This window comes from Tachypleus tridentatus, chromosome 7 (assembly GCF_004210375.1).
Source record: "Tachypleus tridentatus isolate NWPU-2018 chromosome 7, ASM421037v1, whole genome shotgun sequence".
Taxonomy (NCBI): domain Eukaryota; kingdom Metazoa; phylum Arthropoda; class Merostomata; order Xiphosura; family Limulidae; genus Tachypleus; species Tachypleus tridentatus.
In genome coordinates this window covers 127,144,677-127,163,628 of record NC_134831.1, presented here as the reverse complement: position 1 = coordinate 127,163,628, position 18,952 = coordinate 127,144,677, and the positions used below count along the sequence as shown (strand labels likewise).

The 18,952-nt window shown below is 35.9% G+C and overlaps 1 protein-coding gene across 1 annotated transcript in view; it reads left to right on the top strand.

Annotated features, from left to right (window-relative positions):
• Positions 1-836: 836 nt before the first annotated feature.
• Positions 837-18,952, top strand: part of LOC143256552 (uncharacterized) — a 55,436-nt gene continuing 37,320 nt past the window's right edge. Inside the window, exon 1 of the mRNA XM_076513912.1 lies at positions 837-1,092. The gene's annotated coding sequence lies outside the window, so the exon portion shown is untranslated. The remainder of the gene's footprint in view (positions 1,093-18,952) is intronic.

The following is an 18,952-nucleotide window of genomic DNA, read 5'->3' as shown; positions in this document are numbered from 1 at the left end:
TATTTTTCTATCAGGAGTAAACTATACAAATTTAATGTAATACAACATAAATGAAACATAACTGTTATTATTGAATAGTATTGTGTATTAATTTGTTTCTGCATGTGGCCACAAGGTCTGTTCTTTAGATGCTAACAATTAAATATTTTTGTTGGTGAGTCATATAAAGGCTCAGAGACAATATAAAAAAAAACAACAAACATATTTAGTTGAAGTGTTTTTGAGATATTCAAATACGGCTAGTTAATTTAATAAGAAGTCGATCGTTCCGTAATAAATATTTTCTTTGTTACACTACGTTATCAACTGATTTTTAAGACTATCAAAATCATGCCCCAAAGATGTCTAATTAAAAAAGACATATTATAACATTTTACGTTAATTTGAAATACTAATGTGTTATAGAAACAACTGTATATTTTATGTTCCTATTGTTAACATTTCATTTATTATAGAGTCACAGGTGAAAAGTGGACGTTAACTGTGTTCTATGCTCGGTCACGCTTAACCAACAACGTCAACAGTTAGAGGAAATGAACCAAAACTGAAGCTGCACAGGCACAACCTAAGTAAATACAGGTACCCGCCAAAATGTATCTTAAGTGTGTGTGTTTATATACACATGTAACCTCATAGAATCGTCTTGTCTTCACGCTCCCTGAGCTGCCTTATGCAAAGGGAACTGTAAACTCAGTGAAATCATTGGATAGTATCAAGGTGGACAAGTTTGGACGCACGAGGCGCGACAGCGTTACCCGGGAAGTTGATTGTTTAAGTTTTTCGGTCAGGATAATTTTACGAAAGTTCCTGGTATTGTGCAGTGACAGTTGAGTCTGTCCATGATTCACACCAGATGCTATCGTGCACAATTGTATGCAAAACACGGAGTTCCCTGTGTTGTTCATAGCTCTTCTTGTTGTGGGTGTAGAATTACGAATTCTAACAGCGCGTTAGAAAGTGTATGCGAATCAGAAGTTAGTGTATATTGTGCAGTTTGTAAACTATATACCTGAAGCAGACTGGTGCATTTGATACGAAATCGAATCGAATATTTTATGGTTATTCCAGGGAGTGGAAATACCTACATTAAAAGTAAGTTATAGTATACTATGCAACAATTAACAGCTCTTATTTTCGTCGCATTATATTTTCTTTATTTTTTATGAACAGTTATTCTGTATATTTTACTTGAAACTGCCGCGTGAATTAATAAACGTTATTAGAACATTTTGTTTCAGTTAATTGTTTGTTTGTTTGATTTTGAATTTCGCGCAAAGCTACTCGAGGGTTATCTGCGCTAGCCGTCCCTAATTTAGCAGTGTAAGACTAGAAGGAAGGCAGCTAGTTATCACCACCCACCGCCAACTCTTGGGCTACTCTTTAACCAACGAATAGTTGGATTGACCGTCACGTTATAACGCCCCCACAGCTGAAATGGCAAGAATGTTTCGTGCGACCGGGATTCGAACCCGCGACCCTCGGATTACGAGTCGAGCGCCTTAACACGCTTGGCCATGCCGGGCCCTGTTTGAGTTAATTTAATGAACTTCTGAAATGAGGCTAGGTGGAGAATAAGACGACAGCAGTAGAACGTATATTAAAAATGAAGTGCTAAATGTTTTCAAACTTATTTAAGTAAATTTTGCTGTATTTACAAGTCTCTTTTTAAAAGCAAAAATGATCAGTCCAATTTTTTACTCACAAAAACCCAAATGTTTCAAATGAACCCAACAAAACGACCTCGGACTGGCGTTAAACAGCACATGAATAATGAAATAAAAATTCGCTTTTGTCTCTGTAAAAGAGAATAATTAGTAATATGTCCTTGAATGTAAATATAAGTTAATTAAGTATACTTGAACGAAGTAATAACAAACAGCAGATTGATTAGGAGTATAGTAGCTTCTCAGCAGCACAATCGCTTTGTCATTTGCAGGCATGGCATAGCCAGGTGGTTAGGGCGCTCGACTCACACTCTGAGGGTCGAGGGTTCGAATCCCCGTAACACCAAACATATACGCTCTTTCAGTCGTAGTGACGTTATAATGTGAAGGTTAATCCCGCTATTCGTAAAAGAGTAGCCCAAGTGTTAGCGGTGGGTGGTGATGAATAGCTGTGTTCTCTCTATTCTTACACTGCTAAATTAGGATTAGTACAGATAGCCTTCGTGTAGCTTTCCGCAAAATTCTGAAACAAACAAACAAAATATTCATTTGTTTTAAGTTTCAAGTGTTTATATTGTATACATCAACGAAACAACAAAACCAAACTCATATCCTTTAATGATAGTTATTTTAACTACAACTTAATGATTATTTGTTGTAGTAGCCTATCGTTAGGTTGTTTTTGTTGTTTTTTTCTAATTTCTCTCTAAAATGCGCGAGGGTTATCTTGCACTAGCCGTCCCTAATTAGCAGTGTAAGATTAGAGGGAAGGCAGCCAGTCGTCTCCACCCACCACCAACTCTTGGGCTACTCTTTTACCAATGAATACTGGGATTGACCGTCATATTATAATATCCTCACGGCTGAGAGAGCGATCATGTTCGGTGTGACGGGGATTCAAACCCGCGACCCTCAGATTACGAGTCGAGCGCCCTAAACACTTGACCATGCTGGGCCGTAGTTTATCCTTGGACAACTATTAATAGAACTAGAAGTTTCAATCTGTACGTCCCCTCATAAACAGGTTAGTGACCTCTTTGAATTAAACATAATGCCCATAATTCTGAAATTAAATCACAAATCTGTCACATTTGCCGCCAACAATAACACCTTTATCCGTTTCAAGAAAGTTCATTAGAGGATCAACTGGTAATAAAGCACTCAGTTAAATGTGCGGAGCTTATTCACCAGGATCTCGAACCCCGGATCTTTCGATCCATATCCTGTGATGCTATATTATGAGGCAATGCTCGGGCCACAGATGAAATGAAATATACTGAAGGAAAAAATTAGTCAGAAAAATTCGCAGGAAATAATTATGTAAAAAATATGAAAGAGAAATGTGGGTGCTCACGTCTAATAATTTCCATTTTCATAATGTTTACTTGCATTATTGTGTGTGTCTCATGTGTGTGTGTCTACGGCTAATTTAAAAAACAAAGTTTTTTGTTCGGAGTTCCCTGGCCACACTCTTTAAATGTTTTTCTTAATTTATATTTTTCTGGGCTTTAAAATTTCGAGTCCTTTTCTATAAAAACACGCGTGATTTCAAAGCTCAATAGATATATATATAATTGATAGTTATTAAGCATATTCCTTTAACACATATAAGTCTTTAAAATTAAAAAGCGATCGAAGCTACAAGTTCACGACCACGTGAGTTTCTAGATAATTCTTACTATATTATTTGATTCACCCACTGCCAATTAACCTTATCGGTTTCGAGGAATAACCACCTTTTATCGGCATAGCTTACAACATAACTCGGTGATGAGTCATAATAATAATGATAAATAAACTTACTATTATGTGTCGATTTTTCATATAAAGAACAGAATAGTGGGCAATGACATTTTTATCTCACTTCACTTATTCAATGTATGGGTTTTTCTTACATTGTTTTCAAAGCACGTTCATGTCAACAGTATGTTTCGCACTCAAGTAAGTGTTCCCTAGCTCAAAACACGAAACTTTTTAAACGACATAAATCAGGCAGATTTATTTACCACAAGTCGCGAGGCAAACATTTTTACAAGATAAAAAACTGTTTGTTCAATAAAATACATCAGCAGTCGTCTAACATTTAGAATCAGACAAGTCGTCTGACACAAAACGGCAGACAAACATTAGTTTCCTACACGTGCAGAAGTTTTCTGGATTTTAGAGTATTCGTGCTAATTGTTTTGTTTTCATTGAAATGTTCTGAAAGCACCATCCAGGTTAAGTGTTTTGTTTTTTGACTATCATTAAAATGTACTTGAAACATCAACTGAATTAACGTTACACTTAATTCTTAATAACTAAAGAATGCACATAGAACATTCAGGAACAGTTAGGGCCCGGCATAGCCAGGTGTTTAGGGTGCTTGACTCGCACTCTGAGAGTCGCAGCTTTGAATCCCCGTCACACCACACATGCTCGTCCTTTCAGTGGTTTGAGTGTTATTATGTGACGTTTAATCCCACTGGTAAAAGAGAAGCCCAAGAGTTGGCGGTGGGTAGTGATGACAACTGCCTTCCCTCTTGTCTTACACTGTTAAATTTGGGATGGGTAGCGTAGATGGTCCTCGTGTAGCTTTGCACGAAACTCAAAACAAACAAACAAATCACAAACAGTTCGGGGTTTAAAAAAAAATTTCATGTTAATACGCCCACGACAGTAAATCCAAGGATTTATGGTTAGAGGGTCTTCGTCCCCAAAACGTGGTTCTCATTCTGAGACTACGGTTATGCTATTAACGTAATGAAAATCCTATTATTTTGTCAGATATAGCCCAAGAATTGACAATAGCTGCAGCTGCTCTTGTACTCTCTTTTTATTCCATCAGTTTAAAATTAGTGGTACCTGTACGTAGATGGATCTGTGCGTAACTATGTACTAAATTTCGAAGAAAAGTCTTAATATGTGAACTGCAAAGAAACAGTCAGCTTCAAAGACATATATTAATAGGTCAGAAAATGTATACCAATCATCTAGAAGGTATGGGTTCAAAAATGTATACCAATCATTTAGAAGGTATGGGTTCAAAAATGTATACCAATAGATCAGAAGTTATATCTTCAAAAATGTATACCGATGAGTTGATAAACTGCATCGATTAAACTTCGGTATTGAAAAATATGTCTTTACTTTCAAATTTTTTCCTACTTTTAATATATTTGATAAGACAAGGCCTGGATACAACTGATATTGAAGTAATCAAACTGTATTTTTGCTATGTACAATAAGCTAAGATGTTTAATGATTATTAATATACATATAAGATTTTGCAGTAGGTCTTATCAACGTATGTAGTTCAACTTTTTGATAATGAAAACGTGCTTTAGGTCTTAAAGATAAAAAAATAAAGTGTATTGTATTGTTTTGAATTTCGCACAAAGCTACTCGAGGGTTATCTGCACAAGCCGTCCCTAATTTAGCAGTGTAAGACCAGAGGGAAGGCAGCTAGTCATTACCACCCACCGCCAACTCTTGGGCTACTCTTTTGCCAACGAATAGTGGGATTGACCGTCACATTATAACGCCCCCACGGCTGGAAGGGCGAGCATATTTGGTGCAACCGAGATTCAAACCCGCGCCCCTCTGATTACTTGTCGCACGCCTTAACACGCTTGGTCATGCCGGGCCTATGAAGAAACAGAAACAAAAATTGTGATTCCATGTTCTCATATTATTCATACTCTTACAATTCGAATTTCAAGAAATGAAAACATGTTTACTTTCATTTTATTCATATTTTTAGATATATCTTAATTCTTCAGGAAACCTGCTCTTAGAATTATACATTATTTTCAATATTTTTAAAGTAAGAAGTTTCATCCCACATTATCCACCGTAACCTAATGGTTTGTATGCTATCTTCGTCTTCATTGTAATCAGCCAATGTTTAGGACCAGAGAAGACCAGAAACAGCCTTTTGTTTGTTTGTTTTGAATTTCGCGCAAAGCTACACGAAGATCATCTGCGCTAGCCGGTCTTAATTAAACAATGTAAAACTAGAGGGAAGGAAATTGTCATCACCACTCACCGCCAACTCTTGGGCTACTCTTTTACCAACGAGTAGTGGGATTGATCGTAATATTATTAAGCCCCCACGGCTGAAAGGGCAAGCATGTTTTGTGAGACGGGGATTCGAATCCGCGACCCTCTTATTACGAGTCGAGTGCCTTAACCACCTGACCATACCGGACTCAGGTTCAGAGTAGACCTCTTCCTTCCTCTCAGGAATTGTTCTTTTTTTTTTCATTATTAACAAGTCGTAGGTAATAACCCTGTTTATCCTTTTGTTGCATTAATCGTAGTATATTACATTTTGTCTGATGTCCACATTTTAATTAACATACCCTTTTCGTGCTATGTCCAATTCATGAGTTATTATTAACTCGTTTATTTTCGCTAGTTGCACTTATCGCACTGTTACGAGTCCATGTTCACAGTGCAGTTTAGCAGTCATATACATACACGCATAACCCTATTTTAACACACAAATCTCCTTAAAAAAAAAAGAGTTACTATTAGTGTGTAGATGTGCAAACCCCAATGTTGAAAGTTCGAGAGGCAATTGCGCTTAATACACTCCGTATTTACATCTTCTGATGCACAATAAGAGTAGCAGCCAATCACGTTTCTTTGCTCAATGCCGAGAAGAATCCTTGTGGCGACTGATGCTACTTAGTGAGTGCTTTTACTTCCATTAGCAGATAAAATTAGGAACGAAACGGTGATATCTAAACACTAGAGCAGTCTTACCTATTGTTTTCCAAACGTCTCCCCCAGTGTAACCACATTTTAAGTGTTAAAAATCAACCCGTCTCATGAGAGTAACCAGAACAATATGGTAACCAATTTCTTCCCAGGGCAATTTTAAGAGGTATTTTTTTTCTTTTAATCCAGAACAAAAATTGGCCTAACTATCATCGTGAACTAGTAATCTCATTGGCTGTCGCTACGACCCCATACACGCTCGTGATTTACATCTTTGGATTGTTTGTTTGTTTTTGAATTTCGTGCAAAGCTACACGAAGGTTATCTGCGCCAGCCGTCCCTAGTTTTGCAGTGTAAGACTAGAGGGAAGGCAGCTAGTCATCACCCACTACCAATTCTTGGGCTACCCTTTTACCATCGAATAGTAGGATTAACCGTCATATTATAATATCCTCACGGCTGAGAGAGCGATCATGTTCGGTGTGACGGGGATTCAAACCCGCGACCCTCAGATTACGAGTCGAGCGCCCTAAACACTTGACCATGCCGGGCCGTAGTTTATCCTTGGACAACTATTAATAGAACTAGAAGTTTCAATCTGTACGTCCCCTCATAAACAGGTTAGTGACCTCTTTGAATTAAACATAATGCCCATAATTCTGAAATTAAATCACAAATCTGTCACATTTGCCGCCAACAATAACACCTTTATCCGTTTCAAGAAAGTTCATTAGAGGATCAACTGGTAATAAAGCACTCAGTTAAATGTGCGGAGCTTATTCACCAGGATCTTGAACCCCGGATCTTTCGATCCATATCCTGTGATGCTATATTATGAGGCAATGCTCGGGCCACAGATGAAATGAAATATACTGAAGGAAAAATTAGTCAGAAAAATTTGCAGGAAATAATTATGTAAAAAATATGAAAGATTTATGTGGGTGCTCACGTCTAATAATTTCCATTTTCATAATGTTTACTTGCATGTTTTTCTTAATAATGTTTTTCTTAATTTATATTTTCTGGGCTTTAAAATTTCGAGTCCTTTTCTATAAAACACGCGTGATTTCAAAGTTCAATAGATATATATATAATTGATAGTTATTAAGCATATTCCTTTAACACATATAAGTCTTTAAAATTAAAAAGCGATCGAAGCTACAATTTCACGACCACGTGAGTTTCTAGATAATTCTTATTATATTATTTGATTCACCCACTGCCAATTAACCTTATCGGTTTCGAGGAATGACCACCCTTTATCGGCATAGCTTACAACATAACTCGGTGAGAGTCATAATAATAATGATAAATAAACTTACTATTATGTGTCGATTTTTCGTATAAAGAACTGAATAGTGGGCAATGACATTTTACCTCACTTCACTTATTCAATGTATGGGTTTTCTTACATTGTTTTCAAAGCACGTTCATGTCAACAGTGTGTTTCGTAGTCAAGTAAGTGTTCCCTAGCTCAAAACACGAAACTTTTTAAACGACATAAATCAGGGAGATTTATTTACCACAAGTCGCGAGGCAAACATTTTTACGAGATAAAAAACCGTTTGTTCAATAAAATACATCAGCAGTCGTCTAGCATTTAGAATCAGACAAGTCGTCTGACACAAAACGGCAGACAAACATTAGTTTCCTACACAAGACACGTGCAGAAGTTTTCTGGATTTTAGAGTATTCGTGCTAATTGTTTTGTTTTCATTGAAATGTTCTGAAAGCACCATTCAGGTTGTTTTGTTTTTTGACTATTATTAAAATGTACTTGAAACATCAACTGAATTAACGTTACACTTAATTCTTAATAACTAAAGAATGCACATAGAACATTCAGGAACAGTTAGGGCCCGGCATAGCCAGGTGTTTAGGGTGCTTGACTCGCACTCTGAGAGTCGCAGCTTTGAATCCCCGTCACACCACACATGCTCGTCCTTTCATTGGTTTGAGTGTTATTATGTGACGTTTAATCCCACTGGTAAAAGAGAAGCCCAAGAGTTGGCGGTGGGTAGTATTGACAACTGCCTTCCCTCTTGTCTTACACTGTTAAATTTGGGATGGGTAGCGTAGATGGTCCTCGTGTAGCTTTGCACGAAATTCAAAACAAACAAACAAATCACAAACAGTTCGAGGTTTAAAAAAAATATTTCATGTTAACACGCCCACGACAGTAAATCCAAGGATTTATAGTTAGAGGGTCTTCGACCCCAAAACGTGGTTCTCATTTTGAGACTACGGTTATGCTATTAACGTATGAAAATCATATTATTTTGTCAGATGTAGCCCAAGAATTGACAATAGCTGCAGCTGCTCTTGTACTCTCTTTTTATTCCATCAGTTTAAAATTAGTGGTACCTGTACGCAGATGGATCTGTGCGTAACTATGTACTAAATTTCGAAGAAAAGTCTTAATATGTGAACTGCAAAGAAACAGTCAGCTTCAAAGACATATATTAATAGGTCAGAAAATGTATACCAATCATTTAGAAGGTATGGGTTCAAAAATGTATACCAATCATCTAGAAGGTATGGGTTCAAAAATGTATACCAGTGATTCAGAACATAGTGCTTCAATAATGTACACCAATAGATCAAAAGTTATATCTTCAAAAATGTATACCGATGAGTTGATAAACTGCATCGATTAAACTTCTGTATTGAAAAATATGTCTTTACTTTCAAATTTTTTCCTACTTTTAATATATTTGATAAGACAAGTCCTGGATATTGTAGTAATCAAACTGTATTTTTGCTATTAACAATAAGCTAAGATGTTTAATGATTATTAATATACATATAAGATTTTGCAGTAGGTCTTATCAACGTATGTAGTTCAACCTTTTGATAATGAAAACGTGCTTTAGGTCTTAAAGATAAAAAAATAAAGTGTATTGTATTGTTTTGTATTGTTTTGAATTTCGCGCAAAGCTACTCGAGGGCTATCTGCGCTAGCCGTCCCTAATTTAGCAGTGTAAGACCAGAGGGAAGGCAGATAGTCATCACCACCCACCGCCAACTCTTGGGCTACTCTTTTACCAACGAATAGTGGGATTGACCGTCACATTATAACGCCCCACGGCTGGAAGGACGAGCATATTTGGTGCAACCGAGATTCAAACCCGCGCCCCTCTGATTACTTGTCGCACGCCTTAACACGCTTGGCCATGCCGGGCCTATGAAGAAACAGAAACAAAAATTGTGATTCCATGTTCTCATATTATTCATAGTCTTACAATTCGAATTTCAAGAAATGAAAACATGTTTACTTTCATTTTATTCATATTTTTAGATATATCTTAATTATTCAGGAAACCTGCTCTTAGAATTATACATTATTTTCAATATTTTTAAAGTAAGAAGTTTCATCCCACATTAACCACCGTAACCTAATGGTTTGTATGCTATCTTCGTCTTCATTGTAATCAGCCCATGTTTAGGACCAGAGAAGACCAGAAACAGCCTTTTTTTGTTTGTTTGTTTTGAATTTCGCGCAAAGCTACACGAAGATCATCTGCGCTAGCCGTCCTTAATTGAACAGTGTAAAACTAGAGGGAAGGAAATTGTCATCACCACTCACCGCCAACTCTTGGGCTACTCTTTTACCAACGAGTAGTGGGATTGATCGTAATATTATTAAGCCCCCACGGCTGAAAGGGCAAGCAGGTTTTGTGAGACGGGGATTCGAATCCGCGACCCTCTTATTACGAGTCGAGTGCCTTAACCACCTGACCATACCGGACTCAGGTTCAGAGTAGACCTCTTCCTTCCTCTCAGGAATTGTTCCTTTTTTTTTTTCATTATTAACAAGTCCTAGGTAATAACCCTGTTTATCCTTTTTTTGCATTAATCGTAGTATATTAGATTTTGTCTGATGTCCGCATTTTAATTAACATACCCTTTTCGTGCTATGTCCAATTCATGAGTTATTATTAACTCGTTTATTTTCGCTAGTTGCACTTATCGCACTGTTACGAGTCCGTGTTCACAGTGCAGTTTAGCAGTCATATACATACACGCATAACCCTATTTTAACATTACGAGTCCATGTTCACAGTGCAGTTTAGCAGTCATATACATACACGCATAACCCTATTTTAACATTACGAGTCCGTGTTCACAGTGCAGTTTAGCAGTCATATACATACACGCATAACCCTATTTTAACATTACGAGTCCGTGTTCACAGTGCAGTTTAGCAGTCATATACATACACGCATAACCCTATTTTAACATTACGAGTCCGTGTTCACAGTGCAGTTTAGCAGTCATATACATACACGCATAACCCTATTTTAACATTACGAGTCCGTGTTCACAGTGCAGTTTAGCAGTCATATACATACACGCATAACCCTATTTTAACACACAAATCTCCTTAAAAAAAAAGAGTTACTATTAGTGTATAGATGTGCAAACCCCAATGTTGAAAGTTCGAGAGGCGATTGCGCTTAATACACTCCGTATTTACATCTTCTGATGCACAATAAGAGTAGCAGCCAATCACGTTTCTTTGCTCAATGCCGAGAAGAATCCTTGTGGCGACTGATGCTACTTAGTGAGTGCTTTTACTTCCATTAGCAGATAAAATTAGGAACGAAACGGTGATATCTAAACACTAGAGCAGTCTTACCCATTGTTTTCCAAACGTCTCCCCCAGCGTAACCACATTTTAAGTGTTAAAATCAACCCGTCTCATGAGAGTAACCAGAACAATATGGTAACCAATTTCTTCCCAGGGCAATTTTAAGAGGTATTTTTTTCTTTTAATCCAGAACAAAATTGGCCTAACTATCATCGTGAACTAGTAATCTCATTGGCTGTCGCTACGACCCATACACGCTCGTGATTTACATCTTTGGATTGTTTGTTTGTTTTTTGAATTTCGTGCAAAGCTACTCAAGGGCTATCTGCACTGGCTGCCCCTAATTTAGCAGTGTAAGACTAGAGGGAAGGCAGCTAATCCTCATCACCCACTACCAATTCTTGGGCTACTCTTTTACCATCGAATAGTAGGATTAACCGTCACATTATAATGCCCCCACGGCTAAAAGGCGAGCATACTGTTGTGACAGGGATTCGAACCCGCGACCCTCTGATTACGAGTCGAGCTCTTAACCATCTGGACTTGCCAAGCCACATCTTTGGAAACAGTGGTCTAACCTGTCCGTTTAGTCTACGAAATTTAAGATGTATTTCATGTTGTCACTAATCGTCACTAATTTGTAAGTAGTTTGATATTATTGGTTGTTGTTTAAAATCTAAATAAATCTTGTTATAAGTTTTTTTCTGTTAAAAGAACGTATACATGTGAAGGTACATCATGTTCAGTAGAACATTATCTCGTAAAAACTACAGTTATTCTACCGATACCTGGCATAGTTTTGAATCTTGTTTTCCGTGTCGACACGTGCTATGAATTTGACCGGAATTTTATATTGTATTTTGTTTCCTGTTGGCTTTGTTCACGTCCGTGATTTTCTGTCTCACATTTGAACTACTTTTTGACGCGTGAAGAAAATATAGAAATTCAAGGTTCAATAGAACAATGATGGGTATTAAACGTATTTGTACAATACACAAAAGTAATTAATATTGATTAATGTTAATACTTTATAAACAACGGGGTACTTGACACTAGTAATACTTTAGAAACAACGATTTACTTGTGTACTACTAATACTTTAATAAAAACAACAGTATACTTGGTACTAGTAATACTTTAGAAACAACGATTTACTTTGTACTAGTAATACTTTAATAAAAACAACAGTATACTTGACACTAGTAATACTTTAGAAACAACGATTTACTTGTGTACTACTAATACTTTAATAAAAACAACAGTATACTTGGTACTAGTAATACTTTAGAAACAACGATTTACTTTGTACTAGTAATACTTTAATAAAAACAACAGTATACTTGGTACTAGTAATATTTTAGAAACAACGATTTACTTTGTACTAGTAATACTTTAATAAAAACAACAGTATACTTGGTACTAGTAATATTTTAGAAACAACGATTTACTTTGTACTAGTAATACTTTAATAAAAACAGCAGTATACTTGGTACTAGTAATACTTTAGAAACAACAGTATACTTTGTACTAGTAATACTTTAATAAAAACAACAGTATACTTGGTACTAGTAATATTTTAGAAACAACGGTGTACTTGGTACTAGTGATACTTTAGAAAAATTGTGTACTTGATACTAGTAATACTTTAGAAACAACGATTTACTTGGTACTAGTAATACTTTAGAAAAATCGTGTACTTGATACTAGTAATACTTTAATATATTATTAGAGTGTTAATTTAAACTTACTGCTCAGTGGTGTTATTCCATATTATTCTTTCTGGCGTAAGGTTTGTTAGTTTGGTATTGTTGTATATATATATATATTGTTCCAGTTGCAAACTTTGTGATCTATGATATTGTTAAACTATTTTTTCTGAGTCGTAAATTTTATGACTTTTACTATTGTTATTGTGTTTGTTTTTAGATATAGACTGTGAAATCGTTGGTATTGTTATCATGATAATTCTGCGTCTCAGATTTTGAGATCTCTAAAAATGTAACATTTCCTTTTAAGCGCATATTTTCTAACTGTTGACATAATTATTAGATTTTTTACTAAGTCACAAAATTTGTGATTCCTTGTGGCTATCAGACTTCTTTTATATGTTTGTGTTGCGACCGTTGGATTTTCTGCATATTTATTGTTTGTCTTTGTTCACATGCAATATCTTTGTAAACTAAAAGTTACTAAAAATGGGTGGTAAAATAAAAGCATGGTTTATATCTAGCTAAGCAATTAGCTCACTTAAATATACTTTGAGCTGTAAAATAAAAAGAATAAATACTTCAGTTTGCTTATTTGAATGCTTGCAATACGTGTTTGTTTATATTAAAACCTAAGTTTGTTTGTTTTTGAATTTCGCGCAAAGCTACTCGAGGGCTATCTGCGCTAGCCGTCCCTAATTTAGCAGTGTAAGACTAGAGGGAAGGCAGCTAGTCATCACAACCTACCGCCAACTCTTCGGCTACTTTTTTTACTAAGGAATAGTGGGATTGACTGTCACATTATAACGCCCCCACGGCTGAAAGCGCGAGGATGTTTAGTACGACCGGGATTCGAACCAGCGGCCCTCGAATTACGAGGGGAACGCCTTAACACACTTGGCCATGCCGTTGGCGATGGGTGGTAATGACTAGCTGCTTTCCCTCTAGTCTTATACTGTTAAATTAGGGACGGCTAGCGCAGATAGCCCTCGAGTAGCTCTGCGCGAAATTCAAAAAACAAACAATAAACTGTTTAATATATATATATATACTTTTATTTTTTATTATTGTACTTTAATTAAGGAAATTGTTTCGCATTATGTCCTTAATATCAAATTTAAATTATCTTATATTTTCTCAGTTGGCGAAACATCATGAGGTATTAACTGGGATAGAAACCGAATATATCATTAACAACGAGGGTATCCAAGTGATGAAAAATGTATTGTACTCTGTATAAGTTGGAGTTAAGTTTTGATGCGAGCTAGGTTGTTCTGGTCTACGTTAACAGTGTAAGGTAGACACAGAACAACAATACAAAGACATATTATTTTGTGAATAGCGACACTCATATTTTGTACCTCAAAAACGACAACGAAAATTACAACAATAAACAAGTTGTTAGTACTTTAAATGACATATCATACATTTCGTAGTGTCACGCACCATAAGAACAAGTTATAGCTTACGTCACTTTATGTTTACTTGCTCTCAGTACCAGAGAACTGTGATGAGTACTTGACGTGTTTTAAACGTTTAATGCACTAAAAATTTGTAAAATTTAGGAAGAATAAGTGCTCGAGACCAGGCATAAGCCATCATTGTAATATATGTATTCAATAGTTACACGATTCAAGATCAGATAAGTTTCTTTGTTTCACAGCTTTAGTGTGCACATCTGAGAAAACATATTTTTTTAGAACTCATGCAAATTAAACATACAGAGAAGAAAGTATCATTAGCGAATGAATTTCGTTATCACAGCTATCTCTGTCGCTCACAGCTAAGCCATTTCTGTCTCTTACAGCTAGGCCATCTCTATGTTTTACATCTAGATCATCTCTGTCACTAACAACTAGGCCTTCTCTGTCTTTTACAACTAGGCCGTCTCCGTCTCTTATAACTAATACGAAGTCTTTACTGTGATATGCGTTTTTTTACGTTATTGAAAGTGCAAATTTTTGTTACATTCAAATTTAAAATTCGCTTTAAATACACCTAATTATATATTATGTATTTAGTCTTTAAAAAAGGCCGAAGTTGTTAGAAGACCTGTAACTTTCAAGCAAGATAATTTATTTGTCAATTGTTAATATAGCTAATGTAATTCAATGCTTAAACACTTTTATTACTTGATCACTACAAGGCAACAAACTGTTTTTACTCAGAACATTGTAATCACTGCAGTGTTTATATATGAAGCAGGGTTTTTCATTCATCTCTGTGTGTATGGCATCAGAAGATACTTCACAGTGAATGTAATACGGACCTGCAGCATGGATGTGGGTATTAATACACCTAATAACGACACTCAAAGTGGCATTTAATATCATGTGTAGCACGGGTGACTTCACATCGGGACTGTCATGGCCAGATTGTTAGGGCGCTTTATTCGCAATCTAAGAGTTATGGATTCGAATCCCCATCACGCCAAACATGTTCTCCTTTTACAGTGGTGGCATCTTTATAATGCGATGTTCAATCCCACTATAAATTGGTAAAAGGGTAGCCCAACAGTTTGCGGTGGGTGATGATGACTAGCTGCTTTCTCTGTGGTCTTACACTGCAAAATTAAGGACGGGTAGTGCAGATTAGTCCTCGTGTAACTTTGCGTAAAGTTAAAAACAAAACAAAACATAAAGTTTGTGACTTAAAATTCTCAATTAATAAAACTAAAGTAAACCAGAAGTAGCAGACAAAAAAATAAAAATGATTTACCTCAACTATGTCGGGATATAAACAATTTTTACGTTATTTGTAAACAAGTTTGATTTGAAACCCATAAAGAGTAAATTAAGATAATCTGATAACAATTTCTCAAGCTCTTTTTATCTTTTCTTTTGCTGAAATTCACATCAAGCTGTATATATAATCCAATCGTTCCTAATTTTTGGTGTTGTAATGGTAACTTTTAAAATTGTTTTCACCATATTATGGTGAAGTAGTGGGATTAAACTACACTGTTATTGACTATTTGAATCATTGTAATCACTGGAGCGTCAATAAGAGGGTTTTTCGGTCCGTAACACATTGTGTATTCAGTCGGAATTAATCCACTCAAAGACTCAATGAAGGACATATACTACACCCCTTGAATGTGTGTTCTAATAAACTGGACAAATAAAGAGACTAATAAGAGTTAGAGTTCAGAAATATAACAGACATAGAAGACAAGAGAACATTGATAGATTAACAATAGCCCATCAACCAGAAAAGACAAATATGCAACGAACTGGTATAACACAAAAATAATAAGACATGATTCATGTATGAGAAGTAAAGACAGTTGTTGTTTTTTAATTTCGCGCAAAGCTACTCGAGGGCTATCTGCGCTAGCCGTCCCTAATTTAGCAGTGTAAGACAAGAGGGAAATCAGCTAGTCATTACCACCCACCGCCAACTCTTTGGCTACTCTTTTATCAAAGATTGACCATGACATTATAACGCCTCCACGGATGGGAGGGCGAAAATGTTTGGTGCGACGAGATTCGAACCCGCGATCTTCGGATTACTAGTACGGCCTTAAGACACTTGGCCGTACCGCACCCAAGAAAAGATAGAATAAACTTTCTATATCTATCTAGTTCATAACATACAAACTAGTCTATAATATAAGTCAGCAAACAAAAATAATTATTTATCTTAAGGTTTAAAGTGAGTTGATAACTGTTTAAACTTTCCTCAGGAAAACCCATAATCGTATATTTCTCAGAGGAATTAATTAAAACTAGTCAATAATTAGGACTTATCCGTTACCTTTTTTTCTTTCTTTCATTTTTTGGGTTCGAATCCCCGTCACATCGAACATGCTCGCCCTTTCAGCCGTGAGGATGTTATAATGTTACGGTCAATCCCACTATTTGTTGGTAAAAAAGTAGCCCTAGAGTTTGCGGTGAGTGGTGAAGACTAGCTGCCTTCCCTCTAGTCTTACACTGCTAAATTAGGAACGGCTGGCGCAGATAGCCCTCGAGTAACTTTGCACAAAATTCAAAATAAACCAAACCAATTGTTTCATTTTCAAAAGTGAAAAACATAATTACGAATATGAAAGTACGAAAAAATATTAATGATCGTTCGATCACCAGTTGAAGTGAACGTATTAATATGATTAGTTTATACACGCAAAAGACGTTTTTTAGAACGGCAATAAAAGTATTTTATGAAACAGTTCGTTTTATTCCATGGTGTGTTATCCACATTGGTTCATGGTGTGTTATCCACACTGGTTCAATATAAAAGTGTACAAAATGAGGGTAAAATTGAGGATATGTCATTTATTATTTCTAAGCAAGACATTATTACATATACATGTCTTATCAAATATGCTAGCTTAGTCACTTCCAAGTCACTTTCGAGAACACGTTATATGCAAAATAATTAATAATAAATATATGCAGCTGCTTAATGAAACGTTTGTCCTATAGATTAAGAACATCGTAACGTAAACAAACAAAAAACAGTTCAAACAAATAATCCGTAGCAATAAATACTGTTACCAGTTATAGATTTTACTAAGCTGAAACAAAGAGCAGCTCCAACTACATAAATTTTTCTTTTACTAATAAAACTTTATCTATTTGTTTTTCTCAAAATATTTATAAACAGTTAGTAAATTAAATCGATTTTCTCGAGTTTCTTCGCGAACTAGAATTCTTTATTAAGCAACATTTAAAAACTCGGGATTTTAACTTATCTAAAAGTTTTGCAAAATCCTACTTTAAACATATCTGAATCGAACAATTTCCTTTTGATAGGAACTCGGTTTCCTCTACTCTACACTTTAAATACGAAGAAACCAAGTGACAGTTTGAAAAATTTCAATATCTTTTTGTTTGTTTGTTTTTGAATTTCGCACAATGCTACACGAGCGCTATCTGTGCTAGCCGTCCCTAATTTAGCAGTGTAAGACTAGAGGGAAGGCAGCTAGTCTTCACCACTCACCGCCAACTCTTGGGCTACTCTTTCACCAACGAATAGTGGGATTGACCGTCACATTATAATATCCTCACGGCTGAGAGAGCGATCATGTTCGGTGTGACGGGGATTCAAACCATCGACCCTCGGATTACGACTTAACCCACTTAGCCATGCCGGGCCAAAATAAGAACTAAAAGAACAGCTTGAATGTTTTGTTAATTCACTTATAAACAACGAAATAAAAAGATAAAAATGAATATTTAATCGCAAGAAGCAAAAGTGTAAATACATTTAACCAACAGTATTATTTATGGTTAAACCTGGCGAAGCATTAAAAACAAATAGGTGAAAAATGTGTGAGAACAGCTATGATAACTGCAGGTTATTTTAAACTTTTTTTCACACTCTTTTTAATTCTCCCATCACCGGTTGAAAGTCAAACACTTATTAAAATATCGTGTCAGATCTATTTTTTATCTACCACAAGTAGCCCGGCATGGCCAGGTGGGTTAAGGAGTTAGATTCGTAATCCGAGGGTCGCTGGTTCTAATGCCCCTCGCACCAAACATGCTCGTCCTTTCAGCCGTGGGGGCATTATAATATGTCAGTCAATCCCACTATTCGTTGGTAAAAGAGAAGTCCAAGAGTTGGCGGTGGGTAGGGATGACTAGCTGTCTTCTGTCTAATCTTACACTGCTAAATTAGGGACGGTTAACGCAGATAGCCCATGTGTAGCTTTGCGCGAAATTCAAAAACAAATAAGTTCTTGTTTTATCGACAATTACGACGTGATGCTTATGTTTTTGACACTTAGCTCTCTCTTTGAGAGCCAAAATCCACAACTTAAAGTTTTATTTTGTGTTTCTTTATTGGCAGCAAATATGTACTTTTATTTCAAAGTATTATGAAAAGTCACTGGACTATTTACATTGTATTAAGTCTACGTGCTTTCTCAAGCAAAAATACTTAGTTTGTATTTGAAACAGTCATACAAAGTTTCTTAGTCCGACATGACTAAAATATCTTATGCTTTCGCATCCGTTGAAAGTTGATCCTGTTTTTTACACTTTGCACTTTCCAAGTATGTCTTCTTGAATGGAAATACAGCTACAAGTTACGTGCATGAAAATATACGGAATTATGCTTGACATAATAGAAAACTAAAGTGTAGAATAGGGTTACGGTAAAAGTAATTAAATATTCACGTTTTTTGCACTTCCTGTTTTCATAGAATTACTCTTAGTAATTCTGAGCTTCGCGAAACTGTATTATAGTTACTATGTATATAATAATTTTAACTAATAAAACATTACGAATACTGTAGGTAGATTTTATTCGCCCCCGCTAGTACAACCCTAAGTCTACAGATT